The sequence below is a fragment of the Sminthopsis crassicaudata genome, chromosome 5, assembly GCF_048593235.1.
Source record: "Sminthopsis crassicaudata isolate SCR6 chromosome 5, ASM4859323v1, whole genome shotgun sequence".
In the NCBI taxonomy this organism is placed as follows: Eukaryota; Metazoa; Chordata; class Mammalia; order Dasyuromorphia; family Dasyuridae; genus Sminthopsis; species Sminthopsis crassicaudata.
Window position 1 is genome coordinate 194,983,848 of NC_133621.1, and position 22,228 is coordinate 195,006,075.

General features: G+C 38.9%; 1 protein-coding gene across 9 annotated transcripts in view; it reads right to left on the reverse strand.

Annotated features, from left to right (window-relative positions):
• The window catches only part of TEAD4 (TEA domain transcription factor 4), a 72,921-nt gene extending 51,043 nt beyond the window's left edge, over nt 1–21,878 (reverse strand). For 2 of the 9 annotated variants that reach the window (XM_074269271.1, XM_074269266.1), the window contains exons 1-2: nt 21,374–21,878; nt 20,525–20,621 (exon numbers count right to left, since the gene is read on the reverse strand). The gene's annotated coding sequence lies outside the window, so the exon portion shown is untranslated. Of the gene's footprint in view, nt 1–20,524; nt 21,267–21,373 lie in introns of those variants that run through there. The other 7 variants (XM_074269274.1, XM_074269273.1, XM_074269267.1 and 4 more) reach the window with 6 other exon arrangements.
• Nucleotides 21,879–22,228: the final 350 nt, after the last annotated feature.

The following is a 22,228-nucleotide window of genomic DNA, read 5'->3' on the forward strand; positions in this document are numbered from 1 at the left end:
TTATAGCAGAGGAAATTAAGGCAGACAAAAGTTAAATGATTAGCCCACAGCTAGTAAGTGTCTGAGGCTAAATTTAAGCTCATCTCCCTATCTTCAGGCTCCGTACTCTTTCTATTTATTCACCAGCAATCTGAAGAAAATAGGGCAAGAATGAGACTAGGAGGAAAGTATCAGAATAGGAGTAATTACAAGAGAGAGAAGGTAAACCAAAATGAGATGGAATGAAAGAGGAAAGAATGAGACAGTAAGGTGAATACATAAACAGATAGCTAGATAAAGGTAGTCTCATATATAAAGGTTTATTATAAAGAAGGGGTAGGAAATCTCAGAGACTGTTTCAAAAGAAAGGAGACAAGATTCCTAAGAAGATACAATGACCCAAACTAATTTCCCAGCTGTCTGGGTGGGGGGGGGGTAGTCTGACCTCTTCCTACCTCCACAAAGACATTTGCAAGCCTTTCTCTGTAACTGAGGAAGGCAATACTTAGAACCTCCTTGTCTGTGGCTGCCTTGAAGAGAAGGATGGAAAGTAACACCAAGTGATACGCCACTCCTTACCTAATACCCAGGCAACAATAGGGCACTGGGGTGGATAAGGCAGAATCTTAGCCCAATGGGCTGTTGGATTTGGCATTAATAGGATTTAGAACTGAAGGAACCCTAAAGACAATATTATTTTCCTTATTTACAGGTAAGAAAACTGAGCCTCAGAGAAGTTAATAGGAATAATCTTTCTTCTCATGTATACATATATGGAGACCCAAAATTTGCAAGAAAATTATGACAAATGCCAATGTTCTTTTTTTTCTTCTTCTCTACTGCACCTCCATTCTTGACCAAAATGGATGAGTGGAGAAGCATGGCTGCGGCTTAGCACCCCAGCATTAGCCTACTCCAGACTAAAATGGATCCTGAGAAAAATTTCCAGATTAATCTCTTCTTTCTCCTACCCCACAACCTCTGATAGCAATGATCTTCATCATTAACTCCTTTCCAAATCTCTCCTTCCCTGATCCCTCCATTCCTTAGTCACTTAGAATAAAAATTGTCCATCCCCTCCCCTTCTTATACATTTAAACATCTCTCAGAGCATTTCAAAGGAAACTTCACTAGGATGGGGGATTGGGGTAACCCCAGTTAAAGAGTCGGCACAAAGTCAGCTATCATTTTTCCCCTAAGTCTTTTCTTCTCTGAGTTAAATTGATCTAGTTACTTTAACAAATTTTCATGTGGTATAAGGTTAAGAGCTGCAAATCATCTAAAAATTATTCCCTTCTTTCTGAGGAAGAGATGATCCTTCTTGACAACATCAAGCCTTATACTTGTGTCCCTGATTCCATTTCCTCCCAAGCTTATCCCATCTCTTTACCTAATTTTCAATCTCTCTCATTCACTGGCTTTCTATTCCTTACAAATATGTCCAGATCTCCCCACTAATCTCTTTAAAACAAAAAAAAACAAAACCTTCACTTTATTCTTTCTTACCCTCAATCTATCATTCTATATTTCTCCCTCCTTTCACAAACTCCTAGAAAAAATGATAAGCTCAATGATCTTAGAAAAACATAGACAGACATGTATGAAATAATGAAGTGCAAAATGAGCAGAGCCAAGAGATCACTGTATATAGTAACAGCAATATTGTTTTGAGCACAACTTTGAGCAAGTAATTTTGACTATAATTAATATCCAAGTTAATTACTAAGGACATATAAAGAAGCTATCTGCAACCAGAGAAATAACTGATAAATATATGTATAGATAAACAAAAATATTGTTTTTATTTGTATTTATTAGTTCTTTCTCAGTCAGTTCTTTCTGATTTCTAAACTATATATATACATATATATCTATATTTATATATATAAATATGTCTATGTATATATCTATATATACACTTGTGTCTAATGATAGCCATGGTTGAGAGGAGGTAAGGAAAAAAAATTATATGAATAGCAAGGAATTTACCAGAATAGCAAGCAAGTTGTACATAATCCATCTGCAGTTTTATGTCCAATAATCTTTTTTAATTATACTATGTTATGGAAATGCTCATTTTATTCCACAAATTAAAAATAAAATAAAGGGAAAAAATTTAAAAGGAGAGAAAAAAACTGTCTACATTTATTATTTGTATCTCCTTTTCTGTCATTCATTTTTCAGTCTTTTGCAATCTGGCTTCAAATTATCACAAAGACACCACTCAATGGAAACATTTAATTGTTAAATACAATAAATAGTATTTTTATGGGTCCTTATTACCTTTCTTTATCCCCTTGCAGCATTGTCACAATTGACTAGCCCCTAGTTCTCCTTCCTGGGTAACAATTCCCTTCTTACCTGTCTGACAATTTTCCCTCAGAATCCTTTAGTGAATCCTCACCTATGCTTCACCTCTAAAAGCTATAATTTACCCTACCTCTTATTACAATAACAATTCTTTTTATACCACTTAAAGGTTTACAAAGCACTTTCATTAAAACTCTGTGAGACAGGTGGTGTAATAGCTTGCATGGAGTGGTGCACCTGTGATTTCATTGCTGGGAAGTTTCTCATGAGGAAAATCCCTCTTCCGGAGGGGAACTCAACTATCCTTTAATTTATCATCTTAGAGAATTGCCTGGGGATACTCTGAGAAGTTAAGAGATTTGCCCAGGATCACAGAGCCAGTATATCAGTATATACATATGAAATGGGACTTAAACTCAAGTCTTTGTGACTCTGAGATCAGTCCATGAGACTTATTTGCCTCAGTTTCTTCAACTGTAAAATGGCAATATTGATAATAGCTTCTTGTAGGATTGTCATGAGCATCAAATGAGATAAAATTTATTTTTTTTAAAAGCTAAGTACTGTCTAACACATAGTAGATGCTTAATAAATCCTAATTCCTTATCCTCTCTAGAAAAGCTAAGAATTTTTACAGTACATTAACATTTGCAAATATATACTTTACAGATATTTAAAGCTCACAACAACCCTAGAAAGTACATGCTACACAGATAAGGAAACTGAGACTCATGGAAATTATAAGAGTTGCCCAGAGTCATACAATTGGAAAAGTCTGAGAAACAGGATGTAGAACTCTGGTTTTCTTAAGTCAAATATTGTTCTTCACCACTGCAGATTTATAACACCTTCTATTACACATCTCCCACTCTCGGATATTCTTTTCTCTCTATGTTTTTGTGACACTGCTCTTTTTTTAAATTAAATTTTATTTTTTAAATTAACAGATATTTATTTTTTTCTCACTCTCACCCCTCAATCCACTGGAAAAAGTGAAATAAAATCTTTGTTTTTTCCAGAGGCAATCGAGGTTAAGTGACTTGCCCAGAATCACACAGCTAAGAAATGTTAAGTATCTGAGATCATATTTGAACTTCCTGACTTCAAGGCTGATTCTCTATCCATTGCATCAGCTAGCTACCCCAACAAAATCCTTTTAACAAATATGCATAGTTCAATAAAGCATATCTTCTTTTGGCTGTATCCAAAAAATATATGTTTCGTTTTGCATGTAGAGTGCTTAAATTCTGTCAGGGCATAGATAGCATATTTCATCTCTAATCCCCTGGAACCACAGATGGTCACTCTATTTAATTAGAATTCTTACAGCTTTCAAAATTTTTATTTGTTGTTATATTATAAATTTGTTTCTTTTGCTTCTCCATACTTCACTCTTAATTAGTTCGCATAAGTTGTCCCATGTCTCTTTGAAACCATCAATTTCTTAAAGCACAACAGTATTCCATAATGTTTATATAACCACAATTTATTTGTTCAATCATTCTTTCAGCATTGTTGGGTATTCTTAATTTCCAGTATTTTCCTACTGCAAAAAGAACTGCTACAGACATTTTTGTACACATAGAACCTTCTTTTTATATGATCTCTTTGAGATACAGGCTTAGCTATATATCCTAGTGGTATAGCTGGATCAAGAATATAATTTAGTAACTTTTTGTCTTTACCTCTGAATTCCTTTTCAGAATGGTTGGATCTATTCCACCATCACATATCTCTTTCAACAGTGTATCAATATTTTTCTAAAATTCTTCTAATATTTTAATCTTCTGGTTTTCTGTCATCCTTTGCAGTCAGGTGGGCACAAAGCCAAACCTCACAATTGTTTCAATTTGCCTTTCTTGCCTCTCCTGGCTCACATTCTATCTGTCTGATCATTCCAGATCACTCAGTCTCCTTTGTTAGATCTTACTCTAAGTCACAATAACCAGCAAGAGTTGCCCCCAAAGGTCTGTCCTTGGCCCTCTTCTCCAATCTTCTTCCACACTATTGATTTACTATTCCCATGGGTTCAAGTATCATCTCGATGGAAATGATTCTCATATTTATCTAGCTCTCTCCTACCTTACAATCTCACATTATGAGCTACCTATTGGACATCTAAAAGTGGTTTCCCAAAGACATCTCAAAATTAACATATCCAAAACAGAACTCATCATCTTTCCTACAAAAACCCTATTACTGCCAAAGGCACTGACATCCTCCCAATCACCCAGTTTTGCAACTTCACTGTTACCCTCAACCTCTCATTGGCATTCACCCTAGGTGTCCGATCTGCTGCTGAGTCTTGTCAAATGTCTAATTTAATCATTTCTAATTTAACATTTCTAGTGTATATCTCCTGATCCCCGCCCCCATAGCTGCCATTAGTTGATCTCCTCACCTTAAGTCTCTCCCTGTTCCATCCTACTCAGCTACAAAAGTGATCTTCCTAAAGAACAGATCTAGGGATGTCATACCCCTCTCCCTACTTAATAAACTCCAATTTAACTCCAAGACTTAGAAGGCTGTATTTGACTTTTAAAGCCCCCTACAATCTTTTCAGTCAACTTACAGTCTAATCCCTTCCATGTATTCTGTAATTCATCAGCACTGTCTGTCTTGCTCTTCCTCACACACCACACACCATCTCTTACGTTCTGTATCTTTTCATTGGTTCTCCCTCATGCTTGCTATGTTCTCCTGGCTTCCTTCAAGATGGACCTCAAATTTCACCTTCTATAAGGGGCTTTCCCTGGTCCCCACTGACTCCCCCACCTCCAAGTACTAGTGCCTACTCTCATCTCAGATTCCCTCCCAATTGTACTGTATATCTTCTACGTTCATGGTTCTTTTGCATGTTGTTTCTTCATTAGTACGTGAAGTCCCAAAGAGCAAAGACTTTGGCTTGTCTTTATATCTTCATCACTTACCGTTGTTTAGTTGTTTCAGTCATGTGAAACCATTTTGGGGTTTTCTTGGCAAAGACACTAGAGTAATTTACCATTTTCTTTTCTAACTCATTTGACAAATGAGGAAACTGAGGCAAATACCCAAGGTCACACAACTATTAAGTGTCTGAAGCCAGATTTGGACTCAGGGAGATGAATCTTCCTGACTCCTCCAGCCATCTATTTTCTGTATAGCCTAGTTACCCCCCCCCCCATACACATTATCAAGTGATTAACAAATGCCGTCACTGAATAACACTGCCATCACATTATATGCTTATAAAACCAGAAACCTAATTTTAAACATATAGGATCTGCTTCATCTACCTTCTTGATGTGACTCTTACACTAGCATAAGGAGGACAAGATTATGCCATGATGGAATGAAGGAAAGTGATTCCCCTCCAATGTTATTAAGTGCCTCCTTCAGGCTTACTAAAACTTTGAGGCAATTTGAATGGTTTCAAATATTAGCCAAGTATGCAATAGGAATGAAAAGCAAATGAAAAGTGATAAATGTGTTTACTGCTAGGCCCTGAAAGCCTTAGCAGGTTTTTGTAGATGCCATGGGATGCACTCAACTGTAGATCTAGAAAGGGGACATGAAAGGAACTTATTTACCTTGATTCAGCTATTAATCATATCAACAATCAACCTTTCTTTTGAATTGGGTACTTTGGAATATTGATATTTAATGCTATTACCTTGCTAACAGAATAGCTAAAAATTTGAATTATCTCTTCTATATTGATCTAGTATAGTTACAAAGAAAAGCAATCAAACTTCCTTATCATAATCAGAAATTTCCAGTAGATTGCAAGCAGCTTGGGGGGGGGGGAGGGAAGGTAATTTCAGAGGCAAGGGAGACAGAGGAGCTTCAATTCATGCTATTAGAGAAAAGTAGAGCAAAAACGACAAGGGAAACTCAGGGACAAGAAATGGGGAGATATGGGAAGCAGAACCAAGAAGAATTAAGGAACAATTGTAGGGGGATGAAGGCATGAAAGATGTTCCAGGCACGGTATAATCCTTCTCCAATCTGATTCATAATGTTCAGAAGAGTTCTCTTCCTCACAAATGTCAGAGCCTGGGAGAGATGATGCCTTTTCCCATATGAAGTGAGAAGGGAAGATTAAGAATGACTCTATTTTTGATTTTCTGTTATTTATTATCCATTTTTGTTCTAATTTTTTAATGTTTTATTCCTTGGTATATGGTTCCTGCCTATCTTATTGGTTTAAAAAATGTCCTTTATTCGAGATTTCCTCACCTATTTCTCAATTGTCAATGCTTTCTTTCCAGATTCCTAGGTTATCTTTTTCTGGATATTCCAATTTGTTAATGTAATGTCTCTTTTAAAAGTATGGCACTCAGACCCAAATACCGTAGTACTCCAGATGTGAGACAAACAGCATATTACTCAGCGAGATTGCTGTTTCCCTTGTGCCAGACTTTGTGCTTCCATTTAATGATATGTGTTCTTTTAAAGTCCTACTCTGAGGCTTCAGCATGGGGTTGGAAGGTGTTTCTGGGGTTCTTGAGACTATGATAGTGAGGGGTGAGGGATGGGGAGAAACTCTGGCAGTGCTAGCAAGCTGAAAAGGCTTCAAGCATAGAGCCGGGATTGAACCTGTAGGGTGCTGATTGCAGTCCATAATTCTAGCCTCTCAAAGTCTGACAATATTCTTTATTTCTCCCAATTTTATATCTGCTGTAATGTGATAAGCAGAGAAGCTTGGTGGCACAATGAATGGAGTACCAGGCTTGAAACCTTCCTGAGTTCAAATCTGGCCTCAGACACTTGCAAGCTGTATGACCCTGGGTAAATCACTTAATTTGCCTCAGTTTCCTCATCTGTAAAATAAGATAGGGGAAAAAACCAAGCATTTCAGTATCTTTACCAAGAAAACCCCAAACGGGACCAAAAAATGATTGAATAACAACAATAAGCACACCTTTTATGTCTTCATCCAAATTTTGTATAAAATATTGAACAGGGGCAGGGACTGGTTCCAGTGGCTGGCATACTACTAAAGACATCCTTCCATATTGACACTGATATTACAACTTATATTGGGAGGATAGGAAAGAAAAATTCAATGCTACAGATTCCTCCAACTGCTCTATCTGCTCCCATTGTATCTACAAGTTTACTCAATTCAGGAAGCATTTATCAGGGAACTTTGTCAAACTCCTATATCTCACATATAAACAGTTCCTTTAATATGCCAATTTCGTAATACTATTCAGAAAAAGAATTCAATTAAGTAAGGATGACATTCTTAGTGAACCAATAGCACTTCTTAGAAATCATCTCTTTGTTCTTTAATTTTATTGCTGAATACCATGTTTCCAGAGCCATACTTTTTAAAAATCCAGATTTCTAGCAGTTCATCTTAATTTTTCATAGCTTCTCAAAAATTACCAAAAATGTCTTCCAGAATCACACATTCTCTTGGTATTCTGAGCCTAGAAACTGAAATATATCAGTGGTCTCCCTTTTTTCCTCCTCAGTCCGTCATTTCCTTCTTAATAACATTTATTCTTTATTTTCTAGTTTAAAGGTTATTTTTCTCCATGAAGAAGAAAATTATAGTCATCATTGGTAATCTTTAAGAAATGACAGAGAAGGGATAGGTGATAAATAGGAAACAACTATCCCAATTTTCAAAACTGGGGGGCAAGATGAACTTTGAAAACCATAGACTGGGAGGCTAACAGTGATCCCTTACAAAATTTTAGAGCAGAAGAAGAATAGATGGATTGTTCTGTTTTCAACTATCTGTTTATATTTTATCAAAGTCCAAACAAGTTATTCAATCAATAAACACTTATTAAATATCTGCAAAATGCCAGGAATTATGCTACATCCTGAGGTTCCAAAGACAAAAGAAACACCTGAAAACAGTACCTGCTCTCAAGAGTTTATGTTCTGTCTCAAAGAGATCATTAAAAAGGGAAAAGGACCCATATGTGCTAATATGTTTGTGGCAGCCCTTTTTGTAGTAGCAAGGAACTGGAAACTGAGTGTAGGGCCATCAGTTGGAGAATGGCTGAATAAGTTATGGAATATTATTATTCTATAAGAAAAGATCAGCAGGATTTCAGAGAGGCCTAGAGAGATTTACATGAAGTGATGCTAAGTGAAGTGACTAGAACCAGGAGAACACTGCACACAGAACAAGATGATCAATTCTGATGGATATGGCTCTTTTCAACAGCAGAGTAATCCAGTTTCAATAGACATGTGATGGAGAGAGCCATCTGCACCCAGATAGAAGACCATGGGGACTGAGTATGGATCACAATATACTGTGTTCACTTTTTTGTTGTTGTTTGCTTGCTTTTTGTTTTCTTTCTCATTTTTTTCCTTTTTGATCTGATTTTTTTGTGCAGCACAATAATTGTGGATGTATAGAAGAATTGCACATGTTTAACTTATACTGTATTATTTGCTATCTGAGGAAGGGGATGAAGAGAAAGAAGGGGGAAAAAATTTTGGAACACTAGATTTTGCAAGGGTGAATGTTAAAAATTGCCTATGCATATGTTTTGAAAATAAAAAGCTTTAAAAAAAGAATATGTTCTAAAGAAGATCCAACTCACTTCCAGTTGATCAATGATGGACAGAAATAACTCCACCCAGAGAATGAACACTGGGAAGCGAATGTAAATTGTTAGCACTACTGTCTATCTACCCAGGTTACTTATCCCTTCGGAAGCTAATAATTAATGTGCAATAAGAAAATGGAATTTACACACATATATTGTATCTAGGTTTTATTGTAACACATGTAAAATGTATGGGATTGCCTGTCATCTAGGGGAGGGAGTGGAGGGAGGGAGGGGATAATTTGGAAAAATGAATTTAAAAAAAAAAAAAAAAAAGGATAATATAAAAAAATTACTCATGCATATATCCTGTGAAAAAAAATTATAAATAAAAAAAAGGAAAAAAAAATGTTCTATTGAGAAGAAAGGACACACTTGGTAAGAGTAGAATAAATACTAAGCACTTTGAGGTTTGAAATGATGCTAGTACCTGGGGAGATGGGGTGGCAACAGGAAAGACATTCAGGATGGAGGTAGCAGTTAAACTGAGCTTTGAAGGAAGCTAGGGGTTCCTAGAAGCTTGAAGAGGAAGAAGACTGCAATGTGTACTGCAATGAAAGAGAATGTAAGTGTATGAAAATCAGCAATTTGGTCAATTAGTCCAGAGTTAAAAGCCCATGAGGGTACATAGATGGTACAGGCCATGGGGTATTGGGCTATTTTATCTTTGCCAAATTCTGTGAACCTAACCCTATTTGCCTTGGTTTCTTCACATGTCAAATGAAATGGACAAGGAAATGGCAAATCACTCTAATATCTTTGTCAAGAAAACCCCAAATGGGGTCACAAAGAGTTGGATATGATTCAACAACCAATTAGTAATCTATAGCAATGGTGTCAAACTCAAAGGGCAGTATGCAGGCTCCATATTAACTGAGAAAACCACAAGTGAACATTATCTATGTTATATTTTTATTTATCCTATTAAACATTTCCTAATTCCATTTTAATCTGGTTCAGGCCTTACTGGGGAGTTTGTAAGCTGCCAATGTACCATCTCTGGTTTGTAGCAATACTATAAGCAAGAAATGACCAGGGACAGAACTAGGTAGAGCCATGTGAATGGAACGAAGGAAATGGATGCATAAAATATTGTGACAATACAATTGCTAGGATATGGGAATTGTTGGAAAGTGAAGAGAAGAGGATGCCTGCAGGAAATGAACCTAGGTGACTAAAAGGCTGGTAATAGAGAAATAGAAATGTTAGGAAGAGGCATGGATTTAGAGGAAAAGATAATGAGTTCTACTTTTTACAAGTTGACTTTACACTCTCTTCATTCATTTTCTTGCTCTGCACATAGCTTAAAAAACAATAACAAAACATTTAGTGCTTCTGAATCACTGCCCAAAGCTCTTTCTACTATACTACACTGCCTCCCAAGTCAGCTGTTCCATTGAGCAAGATGCCAGGAAGGAGACTAACCAGCCAGGAAGGAACCCAACAGAGTTGTTTTTCCAGGCTGGGCCAGACATAGTCTGAGAAGATATAGCAAGGGCTTAAAGTAATAGAGGAATGAGAGAGAAGTGGCCTAGAGAGGATTCTAATTGGCTACAAAAAAACAGGGATCTCTATGATTTTGCTTTTGAAACACGAATAAATTCTACGTGGATTAAAGGGGCTTTCAGGATGTCAGCTATCATTTTGAACTCTACTTCCTCCTAAAGGGATGACTGCAACTCTGCTGATAAAGGTACCTAAGCCAGTAGCCCCTCCTAGCTGCTCCAGACCCCCAACCCCACCCTTCCCATTACACAGTCTGCTTTTCCTTTAGGGCGGATACAATCCCATCCCCCAGGAGGGTCACCCCAGCCATTGCACAGCTCCCATTTCCTGCTGCCGGTGACTCTTCAGAAGCCTATTGTTTCCAAGCAATTTGGGTCAGAGGAAGGTGGGTCCCCACCCAAAGAGGCCTGCCCTCACTAAAGGCACAGTGCTGGTCCAGGTCACTGGGAGACTGAACTACTCTTCTTCAGAGCAATCTAAGTTCCCTACCCCACTCCCACTTCTGCTGAGCTTCCAAATCCTTCCCGTTTAAAAGCATTGTAGATTTCTCCTAGAGCTCCAGTTGAATAAAGCAGAATTAGATTCATAATTTTTTTTTTAAGAGCCAAAAAGGGGGTAGAGTGGGGCCAATGTTTACTCAAGAAGAAAATAGTATTCTCCTTATCTGAATGGAAAAACTAAGAGAAGGGTCTAAGCAGACCAAAAAAGAATTGGAACTACAACCAAAAGCCCAGATTTCTAGTCTTTAGACTAGCAAACCCTTTCCTCTTCCCTGTTTGGACTGGGATGGGAGGTGGGAAAGGAGAAAAATTAGCACTTCTACTCCAATTCCAAAAGCTATTATCCCAAAAACCTATAAAACATCATGTCACGGGATTCAAGGGAAGACCTTGAGAGAGAAATAGATATTCAACTGCCATTTAAACTGTCTTTAACTACAGGAAAGATTACTGGACTGACACCAAGAGTACCACTCATTTCCACAGAGGAATGAAGGTAAAGTTGTGGAGAAAACCACAGACAGGACTTTTTGGTTGGCATTGGGATTCTTAGTTAAGGGAATGTATAAAAATCCCCCAGTATCCTAGAGGATATGAGAGATAGAGTCTTATCCCACTTTGATTTGGACTTGGTTAAGTATAAAGTCTGCATGCAGACAAGGATGGATATAATGACTTTCAAAAGCACTTTCTTTGTCTGTCTTTATGTCCCCTCTCTATAACTTCCTATCTCTCTACTTTACCCTTCCCCATACTTACTCCATGCTTCCCTCCCAGCTCTGGCATTCTGTGATTCTATAAAGAGTAAAGATACTGATACATTGTTGGTGGAATTGTGAATGGATCCGGCCATTCTGGAGAGCAATTTGGAACTATGCTGAAAACATTATCAAACTGTACATACCCTTTGATCCAGCAGTGCTACTACTGGGCTTATATCCCAAGGAAATACTAAAGAAGGGAAAGGGACCTGAATGTGCAAGAATGTTTGTGGCAGCCCTTTTCATAGTGGCTAGAAGTTATGTATATGAATGTTATGGAATATTATTGTTCTGTAAGAAACGACCAACAGGATGATTTCAGAGAGGCCTGGAGAGACTTACATGAGCTGATGCTGAGTGAAGTGAGCAACAATATTATACAACAATCACTTCGGATGAACCCGGCTCTTTCCAACAATAAGATGATGCTAGATCCAATGATCTTGTGATGAAGAGAGCCATTTATACCAGAGAGAAGACTGTGGGAACTGAGTGTGGATCACCACATAGCATTTTCACTCTTTTTGTTGTTATTTGCTTGCATTTTGTTTTATTATTCATTTTCTTTCCTTTTTGATCTGATTTTTCTTGTGTAGCAAGAGAATTGTATAAATGTTTATACATATTGGATTTAACTGTATTTTAACATGTATAACAAATATTGAATTGCTTGCCATCTAGAGAAAGGGTTGGGGAGAAGGAGGAGAAAATCTGAAACACAAGGCTATGCAAGGGTCAATGTTGAAAAATTATCTATGCATATGTTTTAAAAATAAAAAGCTTTAAAAATTAAAAAAGGAAAATTATTTAAATTTTAAAAAGAAAGTAAAGATATGATGGTTTTGCCTCTTGATTCTATTTATATAAATAGGATACAATGTTGCACCAACAGTGTACCAGCCACCCCCATTAACTGGACATTACAAGAAGCTGAATATTGTCCTGGAGTGAAACCAGAGGGCATATAGGAGAAAGATAACACTATCATCTTTAGTTCTATGAGAATCTCCTAGCAAATGGCGCTCACTCCATCACAGGTACAGCACCAGGATCCAGAAAGGTAGAAGAGGCTAACCATTCACTCAACAAACACTTTCTGAAGGCTGGCAGGGCTATGTTTGAACCTATAGGATACAAGGAGAAATTCAAGCTTTCCAAGAGCTTGGAAAGCTAATTCAAACCACAAGAAACAACGGTAAATCACACAAACCAACAGCATAACAAAGTGCTACATTGTATGGCACAGACTATAATTAAGATGGGAAGGTGAGCCCAGAATAATCAGGAAAGGAATAGGAAGGAAGGAAGAGCTAGATTTAAGTTCTTGAAAATAAGATAGATTGGTATAGTGGAAAGAATTCTGCATTTGCAATGAAAATCCAACTTTGAGGTCTGAATCTAGTGATTATAAACTGTATGATTTTATCTGAAATCACTTTATCTTTATTTTCCTCATGAAGATATTAGTTTAGATGACTTTTTTTTCTTTAATAGTATTTTTTTTAATTTTTACATGTAAAGGTAGCTTTCAACATTCACCTTTGCAAAACCTTGTGTTCAATTTTTTTTCTCTTTCTACCCCCCAGACAGCAAACAATCCAATATAGGTAAAACACGTGCAAGTCTTCTAAACATATTTCTATATTCTAAATATGTTGAAGATCTCTTACAGAATCTCTTCCAGATTCTGAAATCCTTGAGAGAAAGTGTGGTATGGTAGCTATCAGATTTTATCTAGGGACATAGCAAGACCTGAATTCAGACAGCCTCTCTGACCCTGTGTAACTTAGATCTCTTGGGATTGAGTCTTCTCCCCTGTAAAGAGGAGATAATAATGTCTGTAGTACCTATCTCACTCACAAGTTTGTTGTGAGATTCACAAGAGACAATTCATGTAAAATGCTCTGCAAATTGTAAAACGCTCTATAAATATCAGTTATTATTGACTAGAAAGCAAATCTGCTGTCTAATTCCTTCCTGTTTATTTCTTGGTAAAGATAGACGGTAACATGGCACTCTGATGTTGATCCAGAAACTCTTCTCGTAATTGCTACCAGCTTATGACAACTGAAAAATCCAGGCACTTAACTGAGTTGGCTCAGACTTGGATGAAAGAAGAGGGAAAAAAGCAACTTTTCAAAAAAAGAGAACATAAGTGAAAAGCACCCAGTAGGAATGAGATTAGTACATTTTTAGAGCTAGAAGCAATGTTAAAGAGTTCATAATCTTTTCATCTTAAAAATAAGGAAACTGAGGTGCAGAAAAGTTGAGCTAGAACAGCTAGGAGATGAAGCGAACAGGATATTAGGTCTAAAAATAGACAAGTTATTTAATTTCTGTCTACCTCAGTTTCCTCAACTGTAAAAAGGGGATAATAATAGCACCTATTTGTAAGGTTGTTGTAGAGTGCTATTTGTAAAGCACACAGTACCTGATACATAGTAGATAGATACCTTATAATTAATAAGTATTATTTTATGTAATAACATAATATAATAATATTTTCTCCAATTGCATGTTAAACAAATTTTTTGGTTATTTGCATATTTCATATTTAAAAAACAAAGAAAGCAAATAGCAACAACAAAAAAAGTGAAAACAGTATGCTTCAATCAACATTCAATCTCCATAGCCCTATGGACTGATCTTTCCATTGCAAGTGTATTAGAATTGCTTTGAATCACCACATTGTTGAAAAGAGCCAAGTCCATCACGGTTGATCATCACAATTGTGGCTGTGTACAATATTTTCCTGGTTCTGTTTGCTTCACTCAGCATTAGTTCATGTAAATTTTTCTAGGCCTTTCTAAAATTATTTTTACAGAACAATAATATTCCATTATTTTTCATATACCATATTCAGCCATATAGCACATTATTCAGCCATTCCTCAATTGAGGGTCATCTACTTTTTCCAATTCTTTGCTATCACAAAAAGAGCTGATGCATTTTTGCACATGAGTCCTTTGCCCTCTCATAGAAAGATATGTAATAAATGTTAGTACCTTCCCTTACCCTTTAAATTTCTGGCCCAACGTGTCAGATTTTAAGTAGTAGAGCTGGGAATCAAATCTATGTCTTTTGTCCTCAAACTCAGAGTACTTTTCTCTACATTCCAAATACCTGCCCTGCCACATGAGTAGCATTTTACAATTTATAAAGCACTTTTCTCAAAACAACCTTGTGAGGTATCACCTCCATTCTGCAAAAGAGGAAACTCAGGTTCATACAGGTAAAATACTCTATCTCCAAGGATATGTAATTAGTAAATAACAGGAGAGCAATTCTAATTCAAAACCCAATATTCACTGCCTTCAGGCAATCAGCCTGATTTGAAGAGAGGGAAGTCAAGAGTGTGGAAAGCCAACCTGAGTGACAGAAAATGAGAATTTGAAAAGTTTCTGTGTAGGAGACCTGTTGGCAAGGGATAGAATAGATTGGCAAAGGTAAGACCGGAGGCCACTTCTAGGTTTATAACCCAAAGAAATATAAAAAAATAAAAATAAAAAGGGAAAAGGACCCATCTGAATAAAAATAGTCATGGCAGTTGTTTTTGTGGTGACAGAATTGGAAGCTGAGATGATGCCCATCAGTTGGGAAATGGTTGAAGAAGTTATGACATATAAATGTGATAGAATACTATTGAGCTCTAAGAAATGATGGAGTTGGTTTCAGAAAAACCTGAGAAGACTTATATGAACTGATGCAAAGTAAAGTAAGAAAAAGCTAGAACAATTTATACAATATTGTAAAGATAATCAAATGTGAAAGATTCAATAACTCTGATCAACACAATTCCAAAGACTCATGATGAAAAATGTTACCTGTCTTCAGACAAAAACTTCAGACTTTACAGCTCTCAGATTGGCTAAAATGACAGGAAAGGATAATAAGTGTTGGAGAAGATATGAGAAAACTTGGAACACTAATGCATTGATGGTGGAGTTGTGAAATGATTCAAACATTCTGGAGAGCAATTTGGAGCTATGCCTAAAGGATCATTAAAGTACCTACCCTTTGATTCGGCAGTGACACTACTGGATTTGTATCCCAAAAAGATCATAAAAGAGAGAAAAGGACCCACACATGCAAAATGTTTGTAGCAGTGATTTTTGTAGACAAGGAACTGGAAATTGAATGGATGCCCATAAATTTGGGAATGGCTGAATAAGTCAGTATGTGAATGTAATGGAATATTGTTGTTCTGTAAGAAATTATGAGCAAGCTGATTTCAGGAAAGCCTGGGAAGATTTAAATGAACTGTTGCTGGGTGAAGTGAGCAGAACCAGGAGAAGAATATTGTATACAGTAACTAGATTATGTGATGATAAATTACGATGGACTTGGCCTTTCTCAATAATGCAGTGATTCAAAGCTTTTCATTAGACTTGGGATGGAAAATGCTATCTGCATCCAGAGAGAGAACTACGGAGAATGAATGTCAATTGAAACATAGTATTTTCACCTTTTTTGTTTATTTATTTATTTCTAGTAATTTTTTTTCTTTTTTGGTCTGATTTCACTTGCATAACATGATAAAGATGAAAATATGTTTAAATGAATTGCACATATTTAACGTAAGATTGCACATAAGACTGCTTACTGTCTTGGGGAGGGAAAGACAAGGTGAGGGAGAAAAACCTGGAACAGTCATATCATACCAAAGTGAATGTTGAAAACCACCTTTACATGTATTTGGGAAAATAAAATACTATTGGGGAAAAATTACTTCCAAAAAAAGAAAGAAAAGAAACTGAAGAAACTCAATGCAAATTCAACTTTTTTTTCCTTCTTTTTCTTTCCTTCTCCTTCCTTCATCCTACTCGAGGCCCCCCCCCCCCAAGTGTGGCTAATACAGAAATTTGTTTTTTCTTATTTGTAATGTATTTTGTACTTTTTTTTTTTTTTGCCTTCTCAATGGGTGGAGAAAGGGTTGGGTCAGGGAAAGGACATAGAACTAAAAATAAAACTGAATTAAAAAAAAAAAAAAATTTAAGGCTGGAGGCAGAAAGAACTAATCCTGGACAAGAAAAACTCTAGATCATCTCCAGCCTAGAGCTTCCCCACCCTCTGCCCCAGGTTTGAGATTTATCTGAGGGTCTCAGATCTGCTCCAGGACAAATAGGGAGCTCCTGCTAGACTTTAGATTAGCCCTCTAGGATAGAAAGGGCAAATCTGAGGCTTTTCTCAAACCAGACCCAATGTTCTTCCCAGATTAGTCACAAGGGGAAAAGCTCTCTGGGCTTGGCAAACCTGGGTTCTAGTGCAGCTCTGTCACAAGCTTACTCTGACCTTTTAGTAAGCTCCTTCCCCTCCCTGGCTGGGTGTCAGTCTCCTGATCTGTAAAATGAGCATTTGCACTATATCTCTAAGGTTCTTTCTGATTCATTTGGTCACCACTGCCCACCGAAGCAAGGTTTTGTGGTTTGAAGAGTCTGGTGAAGCTCACTAGAAAATTCATCTCCATAGAATAAATTGGAGATAAAGGCAGGAGGGGGAAAAAGTAATTGCAAACTGACTGTAGACCAAAGAACTGGGACAATAGCCTAGTTCTCTGGGGTGTGTGTGTGTGTGTGTGTGTGTGTGTGTGTGTGTCTGTCTGTCTGTCTGTCTCTGATTGAGACAGAGAAACAGAGAGAGAGAGAGAAGAGAGAGAGAGAGAGAGAGAGAGAGAGAGAGAGAGAGAGAGAGAGAGAGAGAGAGAGAGAGAGAGAGAGAGAGAGAGAGAGAGAGAGGAAGGGAAGGAGGGAGGGAGGGAGAAAGAGATTGGTTATCTGTTGTATATTTGGGAAAATCTGTTTCTGAGATAACAGGGTAGGCTTTAGGAAGAAGGGTAAGGAAACTAGATTAGGGCATGTTCCTACCTCTCTTTTTTGAGGATGTGGTTTTGTAGCATGAAAGAATATTGGATTTAGGGGCAATGGGTTCAAATCCTACTTCTGCCATTTATTAGGAAAGGCAAGGTGACTAGTATTTATGAAGGGCTTACTATGTGCCAGGCTTCTGTGCTAAACATTGGGGTTATACATACAAACAAAAAGAAAGGAACTTTCCTTTGAAGGCAGAGGACTATACACAACAACCGGCATGACTACAAACAATTCACTTTACCCTTCAAGGTTTCCGTTTCCTCATTTAGGAAATTAAGGGATTATATTAGATGGATCCCTCAAGTTATTTCTTGCTTGTTCCATAACTTCCATTGAAGTTATGAGCTACAGTAGGAATCTCCTATTTTTCCCTCTCTCTGAACATTACAAAGGGAGACCAGAATGACTCCCCTTGATTTAGAAGGTGATAACTTGGGCTTTGTTACAAATACCAAGAAATTCTCTCTCTGTTTCTCTCTCTCCCTCTCTCTGTCTCCCTCTCTCTGTCTCTCTCTTTCAATCTCTCTCTGTGCTTTTTTGTTTGTGTCTCTGTCAGTCTCCCTCCCTCCTTTCCTCTGCCTCTTGTCCCTCCCCTTCTTTCTCCCTCCTTCCTTCCTTCCCCATTTTTCCTCTGCCTCTCTTTTTGTCTGTCTCTGTCTGTCTGTCTATCTGTCTGTCTCTCTCAGCTTCTCTCAGTCTCTCTCTGTGTCTCTGTCTGTCTCTGCCTCAGTCTCTTCCACCCCCAGCTCTTGAACCAGTTCATTCACTCTAATATTCAACTGGTGAGAACAGTCATTTGAAAAGGAATCAAGTAAAGGATAAGAGAAGGAGAGGGAGTAGGGGAGGAAAATTCAATAGAGTGGATGAGTATAAAAATTAGCTACCTAAGGGTTTTATGATATTTTTAGAAATGGAATGGATCTTAGGGACAGCTAGTCCTGCCTTTCCTTTTACAGATAAGGAAACTGAGGTTCTGAAAAAGGAAATGATTTACCCAAAGTTACAAAGATATTAAGCACCAGAGTTGAGATTTGCACCTAGGTTTTGACTCCAAATGCAATACGCTTTCCATACTATACTATTTCCCAATAAGCCAAGAGAAAGCAAAATTGGGAATACAGAACAGACTGGCAATAAATTAGCCTTCTAAAAAGAGACTCATCCATGCACCTACTCTGAGAAATGCCCCTATTCTGAAAAAGTAGTGAGTCATGCACTGGCCAATTGTCCAGTCAAAAAATGAAGCTATCTTCAGGTTAGTAGGGCTGGTTAAAAAAAAAAAAAATGAGTGGACTGATAGAATTTTGTCCTTCTTTGCAAGGCTACACTAGATGCTATTAGGATAAGAACTGAAAAGCACCCACTTACACAACTCAAACGATTGCAATGTTCGTTCCCTTCGGTGTGTGATTTACAACTCAATTCCCATACATTACTAGGTCTCACTTCCTGCTCCTGGGAGGGATCTAAAGTCCCTCCCATTCATTACCTTGTTTTCCCAAGAGCACAAGTGGGAAGTCAGCTTCACATTTTCAAACCATCAAGGAATTCACCACAAAGCCCATCCTGCTCACTCTAAAACAAATCTTCCTAATAGCAAATAACCAATGTAAAACACACACACACAAACAGCCAAATTCAGACAATACCGACACAGTCACACATAGTACTAACGTTGATCCTGTCCATTCTTCTTTCCTCCATCTCTCTTTTCTCTTTATCTCTTCCCTCAATCTCTGTGTCTCTCTTATTTAAACATAGATTTACATCCAGAGATACTCACACTCAGACACAAACACATATAATCAGACATGTACAAATATGAAAATGTATTTAAAAACACAAGAGTATCAGTTCACAAAAACAATTCCTCCACTCAAAAAAACAAACAAACCCAAAACGCCTCCATACACTCTGAAATAAACCCGCTGAGAGGCAGAGGTTCAAATACAAATCTGACTATTCAAAGATACTGTCTACATGGATTCATGTTAACATATTCTCACACTGAACTAGAGTGATACAAACAGAAACACGCAACCCTACAATTCATTTAGAGATGCTCACAAAGTGAGATATCTAGCCACCAAAAGCATCATCACCTCTCCCCAATTAATATCTCTATTTCACACACACACACACACAGAAGGAGTTTCCCTTCTGGCAAAATGCAGATTTTAGGTTTTTATAACCCTCTTATTCTTATAAGCATGGCCACCATCAAGCTTCTCATCACCTCCCAGAAAAAAAGAAAAAAAGGAAAAAACACTATTGGCTTCTAAGCCACTTATAGCCTCATCATAAAAAAAAACAATTATACAGCAAACTCCAAATACGTCCCGCTGAGTACTCTTCCCTCTTCTAGGTCTAAGTTGAGAAAGGCCTGGCAGTGAAGAGCTCCAGATGGGAAATCCCTTTATTCACCTTTATTCACAGCTTTCATTCCTCCCGATTCCCCAGATTCCTTTTATTTCCCGTCCACTTCCATCTACCTCCCTTCACATGATGGTCATTGCTGCAGTAATAATAACTCACATTTACATATTACCTGTTAAAACTTGAACTAATTGTTTCTCCCTGAGGTTGCTTCTTGCTTTGTTAAATAAAGCGTGGAATTAAACGGCCTCTTTAAGTTTCTTACAGGTCTGAAGTATGATTCTCCACATGTAATACTTTCTAGTTCCAAAGCCCTTTGAACATAATGATCTCTATCAGAATGGTAAAGTATCTATTTTACAGACAGACTTTCCCAACATCACACAGATTTAACAATTACTATCCCGGGCAATTACCCTCTGCCTTTCCTTCTCTCTATATGCTCTCGTTTCCCTGCTATTTTCAGAGTTCTCCTGCTTTTCTTCCATCTCCAGCCCTAGGGACCCCAGTCCTTAATCTAGAAGAGAGGATCTCTAAAATCTTTTCTTTTCCGACTCTCTTAGAGTGGTCCGCGAATTCCCCTAAACAACCACCCTTCCCGCGCATTTCTCTGTCCCTCTCCCTTTTTACCGCGGCTACAATGCAGTTAACGTGCTCCTTACCTGTCCCAGGATGGGGGCTGGGAGAGGGATGGTGTGCTAAGTGAGTTCTGAGGGGCACTCTGAGATGCACCAACTCTGCTCCAGCTCTCCAGTAACGCTGCAGAGCATGAACAAGGGAAATCGCGTTGGGATGCCAGAATTTCTGGGTTCCGACTCTTGATACCAAAAAAAAAACCCTCCCTAGTGAAAGGAAACTCAGACTTGTAAAAAGTAGGGAAAGGGAGGGCGGCAGAGCTCTTCTCCTAAGGTCATAATGATGGGGAGACAGGATCCCCACAGGACAGCATACAACTTGCCACACACATGGCTGTGGGGGAAGGCAAGAGGCCGGAAGGAAGAGAGGAAAGAGTTTTTTTTCAGGATCAAATTGACAGGAAAACACAAGATCCCTATTCTTGGAGGAGTGAGTCAACTGGAAGAGAGGAAGAAGTAACTTTGGAGGAGAAACGAAAGGAAGAAGAAAAGAGGGTTCAAGGAACAGAAATGAGAGGAAAAAGGAAAAAGAAAAGTGTGAAGAAAGGAAAGGGAAAGGACAGGAAGGAGGGAAAGGAAGAGAGGAGAGAGAAAAGAGAAAAAGAAAGATAGGAATCAAAAAGGGAAAGAGGAGGGGGAGAAACTAAGATGGAGAGGGAAGAGCAGGATAATGGAGAGAGAGGGGGAAAGGAAAAAAGCAAAGGATGAGGAAAAGAGAGGGAACTGAAGAGGGTGAGAAATACAAGAGGGGAAAGAGAGGGAAGGGAGGAGAGAGAGGGAGGGGGGAGAGGGAGAGGGGAAGGAGGGAGGAGGGAGGAAAGTAGGGAAGGCGGGAGACAAGAAGCAGGGACTTGCTGTGCGGATACCTCCACTCACCTGAATGGGAAAGGGGCAGGAAGACCCCGGGAGGAGGCAGCTAGCCGGCCGAGGCGGGGGGGTAGGGAGGGGGGTGGCAGGGGGCCGGGCTGGGGTGCTAGAGCCTTGGGGAGACTGCTGTCCCTCGCCACCCCCCTGGCCTCAAGTTTGAAAGGAGGAAGCCTGGTATGTGAGGAATGAGGGCTGGTATGAGATGCATGCAGCTGAGGGAGGGAGTGCCCGACCCTCGCGACTAGCTGGGGAGGAGACTGGGAGGGAGGCTAGGGAGGGGGGCTCCCAGGGAAGAGAGAAAGGTTGGGCCGGCCTGGCCCGGGGCGGTCCGAGGAGGGGCCAGTACCGAGGCGGAGTTGGAGAAGTTGGAGGAGGGGGGTGGGGTGGGTGGGGAGAGCGGGGATCTAGGAAAGACTGGAAGTGGAGAAACTACGTCCCAGACTGCCCCGGACCCCTCCACTTCTGGAGCTGACTCTTGCCCCTTTCTTTCTCCGTCCCACCGGCCCCCAACTCCTCCTCCAGCCCCTCCCCCCTTCCTCTTCCCTCTCCCTCCTTCCTCCGGCCCCTCAGCCTTTCTCCCTCAGCCCCGCCCCTACTCCTCCGGGCCCGGGGAGCCCTCCCTCCATTACCCCCAGACAGCTGAGAAAATCCCACACTCCTGGCCAGGAAAGAGGAGAAGATTTAGGGACAGTGGCCCAAGACCGTAAACACATAAGTTTGGAAAGGACTGATAGGAGAACTACAGTGGGAGGGAGATCCTATGTATCCACTGAGGAAAGAGCCAGAAACTGGAGACGAGCCCCCCACAACTCCCCAGCTCCTCAGCCCTGTAACCAGAGTCTCGCCTTAGAAGGGTCGCCTCTA